Consider the following 12500-nt stretch of genomic DNA (forward strand, 5'->3'; position numbering starts at 1 on the left):
CATTCAGGTCTTGGAGATTTAATATTTATTGCTTCTGCCCGTATCATGCCGCCACCGGCACCCGAGGTTGTACTTTTGATTTCCATCCCTTCGTTTTTCGTGATAATTTCCTGACTGTTAGTGCAGCATTCATCTCCGTTTGCATGCGCCCGGAATTGTTTTCCTACGAATGCACTTCCCGTCTTTGAAAAATAACCTTCACCGGAAAGGACGCAGAGAAGAAAATATTCATCCGGTGTGAGCGAGCAAATTCCCAGCCCAGCCCGGAGCACTAGCGGGAAGAAGGAAATTTATAGCAAAACAAAAAACTGGAAAACTCGTTCTCCACGTCTTCGCCAGCGTCGTCGTTGTCGTCCTTTCCAATGCACCGCAAGACGCCGCACATGGCTTATGTACCTTCTTTGCGTCATCTATTCCGTCCGCCGTCCATTGAAGAGCACTTGGGAAATATGTACATAATCGAAATCGGTGGCATGGTCATGGCCACGGGCGCACGATGCGGCACCGTGCAAAGGACGTATGAGTGTGAAACGGGGCCCCCGGAACAGAAGAAAGCAACAAGATGATATCGGAAATAGGACAACAAAAGGATGGCTACACTCTAGTCACACTTTATTTATTTGTGGGCAGGTTTGACGAATCAGTTGGTATTAGATTCATGTTTAAAAAAATATTCTTCTTTCTAATATCATCTTGCAGTATTATAACGTTGAGTAAAGGTACATATATCGTTAACATTATGTATTATAAGAAATATTGTCGTAAAATTTGTTCGAGACACTTTTACACTCACCCATCTAAACTATCGTCGTCGTCGTCGTCGTCCGTGCGAGCAAGCACCATCGAGCACGAAGACAGCAAGCGACTTCTTACTTTGCTTTCCTGTCACGCCACGAGCTTTTCCATGACCGTGATGGATGCCGTTTTTCACGGTTTCTGCGCACCCACCACCGGCAACCGGCACTCTCGAATGCAACAAGAAGGAAAAGTCGAAGACGAGTCCTGCATCGGTGCACCACCACTAGACGCATGCACCGATGGACGACAGGAGACGGGTATAGAAAGGGAAGTGAAGAAAAAATTTCCTCAAGAAAACCGCGAGACGCTAGCGCACTAAACCGAGCACCAGCACCACTGAGAAGAAGTGGCCGAGCAGAGGGCAGTCCAGGGACGAAGTAGACGAGAGTAAAAAGAGCTACAAATCCAGCGAGCCGGGCGTCCTTGGCCGACGGAAAATGGTGGACGGATGGAATGGAAGAAGGAAAAAACGCGATCAAACCTTCACACGAATGGCGTAAAGAAGTTTGTGTCCCGGACGTCCTACAGCGTGCCCTCCCCGGTAGTGGGTTGTGCAGCAGGCTAGGTGGTGGTGCAACCTTCAGACGGCTGCCGACATTGGTAAAGGTGGTCGCGAGGGTTGGTCCGGAAGGGCAAATGCATTCTAGCACGCCCGTTTCTCCACGCGGGAGCGGGCAAACAGGGCTGCATCTCAACACATTCCAGACCGTGCAGCCGTTGTTGTTGTTGTTGTTGTTATTAGCGACATCAAACGTAGTTTCATGATTTAATTTGAAATTTTATAGGACACCCGGTTAGCCTGCATTTTCTGCTCATGTTTTGCCCACACTCTCGCGACGATTTCGTCTACGTCTTCTTTGAACCTACGGACGGGCAAAGCAGGATTGGTTTGAAGTGAGAAGCGGTCCCGTTACCACCCTCCCCGAACCATACAAGACTCCATAACACCATTAACGAACCTCCACTCCAGCAGCCGGTGGGGGAAAGTTTGTCTAATTTAATTATATTTTTATGGTAATGGAAATTTCCACCTCCACCAAAGTAGCAGTAAACTGGTTGCTCGCGCTGAAAATTCCTTCATATTTCAAAACTTTACTCGTAAACTATGAAGTTTGATTGCCCGTGCACCACCCCATTACCCGGATTACAGTCAGCGCAAGGATCATCGCCACCGTTCACCGATACAGGCAACACGTGACTGGCCAATGCGTTGATATCCGTTTTCTTGTTCTTGGGCATACCAAAAAAAAAAGCAGGACAGCCAGAGGGTTGCAAGAACCTGTTTGGAAGCTCGGAAAAACTACTAATTACACTTCAAAAACAAGCGTCTATGGCAGACGCAACAAGACTTTATCGAGTGTTCATCGAGACCGGCAAGCAGCGGGGAACTCGCCAAAGCAGCAGAAACGGTGGTAGATGCTGGGTCAGTTCCTGCTACCGCGTAGAGGGTAACAAGAAGGATGGATCAGGATGAAATCAGACTGCTCCTGTATTCCAGACTGGTGTTACTCTGGTTCATGCTTTGCGGGAAAGTATGTAATGGTGGTACGATTGTGCTGTTGCTAGCAAATATGAGCAACAAACTTGTGAGAATATTTTACGTCAGCATCGATCACAAAATTCCTGATTGATAAAGCTCATTTGGAAACAGTAAAGATGGATTTCTGAACTATTCATCGATAAGGATGACTTGTAACGTATTTACCTTACCCTGCTGGTTTGTAATGATAAATTAAGAACAACATCGGCCAATAAGTCCCCAGTCTGACTTAGAAAAACACAACACAAAAATCAGATTGTACCTTTTGTTAATTTTTACGTTATTTGAATCGTTATTTGAAGTTTTAGCAACTCTACTTCTCTTCTTCAGAACAAGGGATAAAAAGGAATTCGGTGTCCTCATCAAATAGCTTTGTTCGATGAAAAAAATCGTTGCGACAAAACAATGGTTAAACAATCATTTTTGCTCCTCTGTTTTAACAGCGGTGGTACTCTGGTCGACCAAATGAGGCATTTGTCTCTAAAACAATCTAGCAAACCCAAAAGTACACAAGCAACGTTACTAAAACAACAAAAACTAACAATGACTTTCATTGACATAAATAAAGGAGATTACATTTAAAAGAGTATATTTTTTCGAACCATGAGACCCGGATGGACAGAGAGGGCGTGGTAGGCCCAAATCGAGGTGGAGCGACGGTATCGACATTGAAGCCAGAATAGCCGAAATAACGACTTGAGGACGACAACGAACGATAACGAGCGGTGGAGGAATCATCTGTAGTCAAGACCACTGGTTGGTTGTAGCGCCGGATAAGCAAGTAAGTAAGATATATTGTACACTGTTGTGGATTGAAAAGTTTACTAAATGTTATAAGGTTTATAATTTACTTTTTTTCTATTTTTCAGTTTAACATAAACCATTTCTTTCAATAGTTTGGCCATTTTACGGAGGTTCGTTGAGCACGACACCCTTGTAATCTCCATCTACTCATTTTCTTTTTAGGCACTCGAACGTTATTTATTTTCAATGTTAAAATCCCTGCTTCTAAACCATTGAAGGAAATGTTCACATTTTATTTTTGAAGGAGAATGTTCAGAACAAGTTTCAATAAAACCAAAGGATTTTTAAAGGTGGTAAGGTATCTTTTAACAGTATCGAAAAAACTAACTACATCATATGTTGAATACTAAGCAAAATGTACATGTTTGATAAAACTATGGAAGCTATACGATTAAAGAAATTGGCAAGAATGTTTCGATAAAGCAAAGAAGTATAGAAAAACAATTAAACAAAAGCATAGCATTCCGCAAATAGTATCAAGATTCCGATGAAACGTATCCGAACGTGCCAAATCATCGAAAAGTGCGCCTGAGAGATACCAGCTCGCCACCGTAATCGGCCATTAATTTTCATCTGAATCTTGGACTCACCGTCAAAGTTTCTACGCACGTACGCACATCCTCCCAGGATTTAATAAAGCCGCACGACATTGTGGAGATGCAGCAAATTCCTTGTCTGCCTGCCATCGGACTAACGAGAAATGTTTCTCCAAGGCTGTGGACAATGCAATATGCATCCGGTTACCGGAGGAGAATGCCACCGGTGTGCCGGTGTGGTGAAGTTCGACAAGTAGCAACAAATTATTGAAACTGTTTCCTACTCTCAACGTGACATACGATCCAACGACCACCACCACGACCGGTGGATCCGTATGGGGATTTTCGGTTTAGCGAAAGGTAGCTGTGCTGTGCCATGCTGTTGCATTCCAGCAAGACTTTGATATTGATACAGGCTTATACCATCTTGCTTAGCCGGCGAGTGCAACCGTGAGTCCCTGGTGAGGGCCGGGCCATCGGTCCTTACAGTCACAGTTGGTAGTCGATCGCCACGCAGAAGGATATCATATCCATGCCGCTGGCCACGCGTACCGCATGCAATGGTTAGAAATTCAAGCCACCCAGCATCCAAACACGTCCACCGGGAGATGGCAACCGACCGAGTATTACGGATATACGTTCGAGTAAAAGTTCGACAGCGTCATTGTATACATTTTTGAGCACGCACACCGACCGACGACGTTGCGTAGTACCACGCTCCGTATGCTCCTCCGCTGAAATGGGTGATAAGAGCGGACTGCAATATTAATAAATTTATAATCTATACCGGGAGCCAAACATGTCGATATCAGCACCGAGACGGTATCCAGGATACCGGTTATCCCATCGATACTGTTGCTACACACGTACGCTCGTTGTTCCGTGGCAGCAGAGGCACCAAACAGGGCACCAACGAGGACCCAGTCCCGACATTGCTCGACAGCTCGGTGCACCGTGAAACTATTATTGTCATTTGGGACTCACATCAAACTTACTCTTTGAAGAATCGGGTTTCCAGCGAGTGGGCGAGCTTTGCTGTTTGAATAATTCAGATCCCGGCCCGGGCCAGAATGGAAAGGAACGGAAAGGATCACACGCTTACCCGAAACTCGGTGACTCGGTGTGTGACAATATCTAGAGGGACCGCACTAGAACAGAGTGTCGAGCAAAAGTTCCGGCCAGATCAAAACGTACCTTCATTTCTGGGGTTTAGTTTCTGTTTCAACATTCTCAACGCATCAGCCACCAGGCACCACCTCCAGCTATCAGGAGTCTGACTGTTCTGGCTCAGTTCCGTTGTCGTTGCATCGTAACCGGATGCAAGTGAAGAAGGCAAGTGCATTCTTATCGGGCATGGTTGCCCAACCAGACCCAAACCGTGCGCCATTTTGTGCGCCCTACCTTGGGACTCTTTCCTCGCCAGCATGCACTCCTTGTGTCAAGCATCGTAATTCTATAGCAAACGGAACCACTCTGGTGCAGTATCGAGACGATGATGGCCGCCAGAAAAGCCAGGCACCGTTTGATCTGCACTAGCGTGAAGGTGTGTTGGTGTTTGGGCAAAGATTCCTGCGCCTTTTCACTTGACCCAATCAACGCCTAAGCATTAATGTGACCACATTTTCGTACAAGTTTCGTCTTCATGCCGCTAAGCTCGCCGTTCACTACCGGTACAGTTTGATCGAGTTCAAGATGCACGCAACGGAAGGTGTGTATTGCATCGGAGGGGGGGTTTGATAAGAGGAACTTTGTCTATTGCGTTTTGCGTGTTTGTTGACTGGTTGAAGTTATCTATGGAACGAATTTCAGCATATCAAATGCAATAGATGAAGATTGTGTAGATAAACTTTGACCAATACTCTTGTGAATGATATCCAAACCATATAATTAAGATAATTATAGTTAAATATACATAATTGATGTATTAATTTTCATGCGATTTCAGTGCACTTTAGTGGTTAATGAATTATTTAAACCAATCCATCCCTGAACAACTGAAGATATGGTCAAATGTTTCGGATTGAAATACCGTAAGTCTGTGCACTCAGCGCGCGGTAGTGTCAGGATTTACTGATATGCTAAACTATATGTTTCAACGTGCATCCCTTGAGCTAACCTCTAAAAGCAGACAAAGTGAATATTAAGAATCGAGAGGGTAGCCTGGAGGATCCACACCACAAACCGAAAGCCATACCACAGCGTGGCCATCATCGTGCCAAGGCCGATATCTGGCTGGCAACTTTTGAATCAGCAAATTTATATTCCACACTTCAGTAATCCCACATAATACCAAGGAGTAGGTCGGTCGGTTGCGCCTAGGTGCCGGTATGTGCGCGGTGAAGCTTTTCCCAGGATATCAAGGCACTCCAACAAACCAGGCGAAGAAACCCACACGAAAGAGACCACGGCCATGGTTACCGTGTCTGCACTGCTGTGTCCGCTATCGTTATCCTACCGTTCGTCGTCTTGCGGTCTAGCTTGGCCCAATCCCTTTGCGGCGCGCAGCCCGCAGACTTCTTCTTCTTCGGCTGCTTCATCCCCGGGACGCTGCTCGAAGCTCTCCGATGTGGGATTTCCAGAAACGAGAATAAAGCTTTCTCTATCAATTGAAAATGTGTAGAAATATATTTCACCCCGAAGCCAGTGTGTCTCTGGTGGCCAGCGATAGTTGATCGCACCCGTTCAATATAGGGTTTCGATAACGGGGGGTTGGTCACGATGGCCGCAAGCTTGCAAACGCAACCACTGCCAGGGTGCCAACAGCTAGGAGCATCAAGATTTAACAGGTTCCATCCATTCACAGGGATCTACCATGTACCGTAGGGCATTTGAATGCGTTCGCCGACCACGGCAAACGACTCATCATGTTCATGTTCGATACAAGATCGATTCCTGTGCAAGCTTCGGCTATGAGTGACTATCGCAACGATTCTTAAAAACCTCGTTGGATGTAAAATGAAACGCGGTTGAAAATCGGACTTCCTCTCTCGGACCAGGAATGGTTGGCAAGCATGCCAGCCAGCTCTGGACGGCGAACTGGCGGTGAAGGTATCCATTGCATTAACTATCCCTGAAGGACTCGTTTCGGGCACCATGTCATCAGGCAGCGCACCACGCAATTCCGGATTCCGGGCGAACGAAAGTGTTGTCGCCAGCATGACGCTGCTCATTCAGCTGGACCTTCAGCGCCGATGTTCCGAGAGTGTCGATTGCCGAACGGAGATCAATTTATTTTTATCGCTCTGATGAGCGCGGAAATGGGCCACCGACAGTCCCTGAGCGACGGTCGGGCAGATGGTCGGGCAGAAAACCCGCAGACTATGCAAACCCACTACCCACTTGAGCACGCTATTCAAGGTTGTGCCATGAAATATGCATTTGCAGTGGCGACGGTTAGTTTAATGGTGATACCGGGAGTCTTTGGCGAAGCATGGCAGCATGACCCTGTGGATGTGGGATTGGGACACGTGGACAGAATTCGATGCAAGATTGGTCACGGCACTAGATCCGCTCCAAAACCCAAACCGCTGTGATTGGGAAATCTCATCCGAGTACGCTTAGGGGAAATCGACGGTTGCAGATGCGTCTTGAAGGTTGCCATGCAACGGTGTGTAGCAAAAGCATCTGGTATATTGATGGTTTGATTGAAGATTCAATCCGACTTCATCTTGCTAGAGCTTTGCTTATTTAGCGGATTTTATGTTAAATACGTAACATTATATTGTGCCCAAAAAGTAAAGTAAAACCCAAATTGCACACGTATACCATTTTAGTTTTTGAGATACGCATTTGTAACCTACTGAATTTGAATTTGCATAAAATTTGGTTTGTGAATGATACAGAAAACCTTTGGTGACTACGCCAAGTTTAATAAAAATGTTTACAAGAGATAAAAAGGCTTCCAGGAAGATCGAAGACGTGCTGAAAACATAGAACATCCTACACGACCATCAACGTCAATTGACGAAGCTCACGCCCAACTAAAAAAAATACACTATGTTTCATAATGATAGCCTCTCCCTGTTTTTTCGATTCGGCGCTCGAATAAAGCTCCCCAAAAATAATTAAAAATACTGTAAATGTTCCTTTCATCGTTACAAGACATATGCCGTTTGAATTTTGAAAAAATATGAAAAATGTGGATTTGAGAGCCAAAAATCCAAAAATGAGGTGTTTCATAATGATAGCCTCACCCTACAAAAAAATTAAATTAAGACGGGAAAAAATTCATTAGGCTATCAATGTTATTTTATTTATAATCAATAACTCCTCCTTTACTATTAATTGCCTGGAAATGCGGGATGGCTTGCTTACAGCGAGCATGAAAAATGTTGCAGTGCGCAAGGATCGCCATGCACTCTTATTAGCTACTTCCACCTGATCTATGGTGTCAAATTGCCTACCATTCCTGTAAACATCACGAACAAACATCCGCCAATCATTCTCCATCGAATTTAAGTCCCGAGAAATCGCTGGCCAGGACATTACATTGATGTTAATCATTCTCCATCGAATTTAAGTCCCGAGAAATCGCTGGCCAGGACATTACATTGATGGCTCTCAAATCCACATTTTTTCATATTTTTTCAAAATTCAAACGGCATATGTCTTGTAACGATGAAAGGAACATTTACAGTATTTTTAATTATTTTTGGGGAGCTTTATTCGAGCGCGAAATCGAAAAAACAGGGAGAGGCTATCATTATGAAACATAGTGTAGTGTTGACGTCGACTACCAACTAGATTAACGTCGATTGTGCCAGATAAATGTTTTGTGCCTCAAACGCGTAAAAACTACCGGCTGGTACCGTCGGTAACAGCGACTGGCGTTGGTTCTCCGTGATTTTTTCCCCAAAAACTCAACTCATATCGTTCCACAACCATCAACTTCGCATGATTTAGCACCGTGTAGTTTCTGGCTATTAAAAAAGCTCAAAAGGTCGGTCCGGGAACACCGTTTTGATACGATAGAGCCGATTCAAGCCACGGCGAAGAAGGAGCTGAAGGCCATCCCCAAAGTCGAATTTTTCATTTGTTTTAAAAACTGAAATATCCGTTGGCATATGAATTCCATTTAGAAGAAAAAACTTAAGAATTTTCAAAGTAAACCTAAACTCACCTTACTTTTTGGGGATTGTAATAGTACACAAATTCGAGTGATTCTATCACAAAAGTAAACCCATTGTGGGCCACATCTTAAAAACTGTCGTTCTATCTACACTCTTCCCTAGCATCATCAAATGCTTTCAGCAAATCTACTTTGGAATTGGGTAGAAAGTGAGTAGCGGTGCTTACCGCAAAACCATACTCGGACCCAAGTGCCGTATCTAGGCACACATCTTAACCACCCTGGTTTTAGCAGCTTCCGAGCATCGCAACCTTCGAACAACGGTGTACGCCGGCGTGGTTTACCCATAAATAACATCAATGCATATTGCACACACGCTTTTTTTCCGTACCGTACGAACCATTCCGTACTAGCCCACAGGCACGATCCCGGACATGTACACGGTACATGGTCCATCTGTTCCGATGGTCCTGGAACTGTCCTGCACTCTAGCCTCTAGCAGCAGAAGCACGAATGTCCGCATACATTGAGAGTATCGTCTGTTTTTGGATACCGCCAGCAGTAGTAATGCAGAAATGCTTGTAGCACTACCGCGTTCCCGCCGATGCTCTCAGGACACACGAACCAACGAGCGTTGGCCTAGGTCTTGGCTATGGTTCCCTTCAAAAACAGGAGCAAAATAAATTTCCACTCACGCGGAGGGAAGAGAGCGCGGGGTGGAAAAATAGTCGTTACGTGTATAAGTTTCGATCGAGTAAAAGATTCCGAAGCCCGTTTAGATAGTGCGAAGCAGCTTGACGCAGCAGACTTCGGTATTGGTTGTCGGTTACTTGCATTTTTGCTTCGATCCGCTCGGCGACCTGCCCCTTAAAGCCATTTCGTACCGTTTTCCCTTTATTTTTTGCTTTGAACGACGTGTATGCAGGAAAAATTGATGGCAAGATATTCATTCTTGTGTGCAGCGCTCGATTGCAACGCGATGCTCTTGCAAGAATGCAGCTGCAGCATGTTGGTTGTCTAGTTGTCGAATTGTTTGCCGAGTGTGCTCTTGAAACATCGGGCATGATATCGAGAAGATTGTTGTGACCAAAGCAGAAAACGAAAGATGCCATTTCCTTCGCTTAGTGGGAGGACAGCCGAAGCGGCAAACTTTAAGTTTATTATTTGTTTGTTACTATTGGTTTCCGTGTACCGGATATTATATAGAGATTGGTTATAAATTGTTCGTGCGGTTCAAGGAGACACATACAATTTCCGGCAACTACTACATTAAAAGCAAATTTTATTTAGTGATCATATTCGACCTGTAATGTAAATGGTGTAGGATATATTTTTGTTTTAAAGTCTCGGTGTGTTAGAAATAGAGAATCGTTGTTTTAATTAATTCTGAAGCAGTCTAGTTACGACAGAATAGATATCTTTCAAATGCTCTTTCAAGTGCTAGTACTTCTTTTGCAACTAAAACTCATCTTCACAATCTGTTCTGCTTAAGGAATCATTCATAATGAAGTCACCGCATGAAGGTACTAGAGAGCAAACAAAGTGACTGCAAGAGATGGGTAAACACGGCTCGGACGCTTGAATAATTCAAAACGAGTGATAAAACCATATCTAGCGTGCGTTTCAAGATTGTTGAATGTTGAAGTTGCATTCCGATCGCACCTTATCTGCATTCGCTTGTTTGCCAATTTACTCACCACTAATGTTTGTTATTCAAATTATTCTTCAATGAACTCATAGCAAGTGACAACGCTAACCCAACGAGCAGCGGCCTTGCAAAACTTCGCTTCGCTCGCTTATTTAATCCACCGGACAAGGATGAAGACAATTGGGAGCGCGGAAGGAACACGAAGCAACATTTAAAGATGGTATGAGCTGTTGCTCAGAAACAGAGATAAGATCGCGTATCATTAAAATATGAATCAGGCTCTGGAAAAGTGTCTGTGATTCGTAGCGATCCATCCAGGTACTCTCAGCGGTCGTACAAGATGTTGTACCGATCATCAAGAACTTCACATACATAGAGTCAAGAGATAGAATAGATTAAAAAAAGAAGCTGCTGGGTTGGTTATGCTGGGTTATGCTGGGGAGGCGATATTATCGATCGCCTGAGGCAATAATTACCACATTGACGCTTGCTGTCACTTTCGCGCATGCAGTAGGCTATAGGCGATAATGAACGCAAAAAAAGAACCTAATAAACAAATCGCCTCAAGCGACAGCGATCACTCCGCCAGCATTAAGGTGTTTATGCTCTGCTTAATCAGTGAAAAAACACGTGGGTGCAACGGGCAAAACCCAACAGGTTTTTACGCGGTTCAGTTGTTAGTTCCAAAACGAGGTCTTTTTCATACGATCAAAATGGGATCTTTCCGATATATTTTTGAATCCAGCGGCACGTTTTTGGTGAGTTTGGAGACTAACGTTTAGAAAGGTGGTTTTTGAATATTTAAAAGAAGATGACTTAAGGTGGGGACTTCGGTATTTTCGGGCAAAAAAAAGGCCCATTTTAACGATTTTTTGTGACGTAACCATTCTACTGTATTTTTTCAAGTAAATGACATAATAATCTACAACTTTTGAAGAATATTTTGTAATGTTTTGAGCAACATTCTTTGAAAAATTAATCCATGCCATCAAATTTAGGCAGTCGTGTCTTCGAAAAGATACTTTTTCTGGTGCCCATCGTAGCTGCGTGACGGGTCATCAGAAAAATACAAATCGATATTCGTTAGAAAGATTATAAGTTTATCTAGGTAGTCCCGGAGAGTTTTTGTTGATATTCTAATTTTTCGATTTTTGGCAGATTTTCAAAGTTGAAAAAGTGATGCTTTTTGCGATTCTGCCAGAAAAAACGAGCTTTACAGATTTGTTTAAAAAAAAGTATAAACAATTTTAATGATATCTCGACGGGGTTACCTGGCAAAAAGTATACAGGCTATGTGTAAAAAATCAAAAAATCGAAAATTCAAATCGATCTGTCCAGTAGTTTTTACGGTACGATGGGCACCGACTTTGAAAACGTTGGTTTAGGGAAACGCTCTTCAAAGTAGCGTGCTGCATGGAGCCTTGTATGAAACGTGGATTATAACTTGGTCATCGAACAAGTTCTCTCCTAATAATGTTGAAAATGTCCGATGGACAAATTCAAAACAAACCGCTTGGGTACCACACGGCACCACAAAGTACCATTCCGAAAAATTTTCCTAAGTGAGCAAAGTGCGCCATGAAGGTAGGACAAAAGCGGGCCCTTGTCCCAGAATATTCAGTACGGCATGGCGTAGTTTTGTCCTCGAACCGGTTCCACACCAACCGGTGTGCTTTTGGTACTGTTCCTGCAGAGTTTCTTTCGAGAATCAGAAAACATTTTCATAATAATTGTATTTTTGTTACTTTTTGTGTATTTTATTATATCATGTATCACTATTAGAGCCATACTAAAGCCATTCGTGGCACAGAAAAGCACTGATTATCTCGGAAAACATACCATTTGAATCGGTATACCGATTCCAACGTCTCATTGGGCCCCGTTTGACAGCCGAGGTTCGATTACGCTGTGTACGCACCGCACAGAATCTGGGCGCAGAATCTGCCGGTTTTTTTCCTGTGTCTAGCGTACACACTGTCCAGAATCTGGGCGACATCTGTCAAATCGCGTACATCACAGACCAGTTTCACAGAACCGGTCTGTAACCGATTAGAACCGCAAGACGAAAATGACAGATGCGTCCGCGTAGAAATTTTCTGGGCCTAC

The sequence above is a fragment of the Anopheles aquasalis genome, chromosome 3 (genome assembly GCF_943734665.1).
Source record: "Anopheles aquasalis chromosome 3, idAnoAquaMG_Q_19, whole genome shotgun sequence".
Taxonomy (NCBI): Eukaryota; Metazoa; Arthropoda; class Insecta; order Diptera; family Culicidae; genus Anopheles; species Anopheles aquasalis.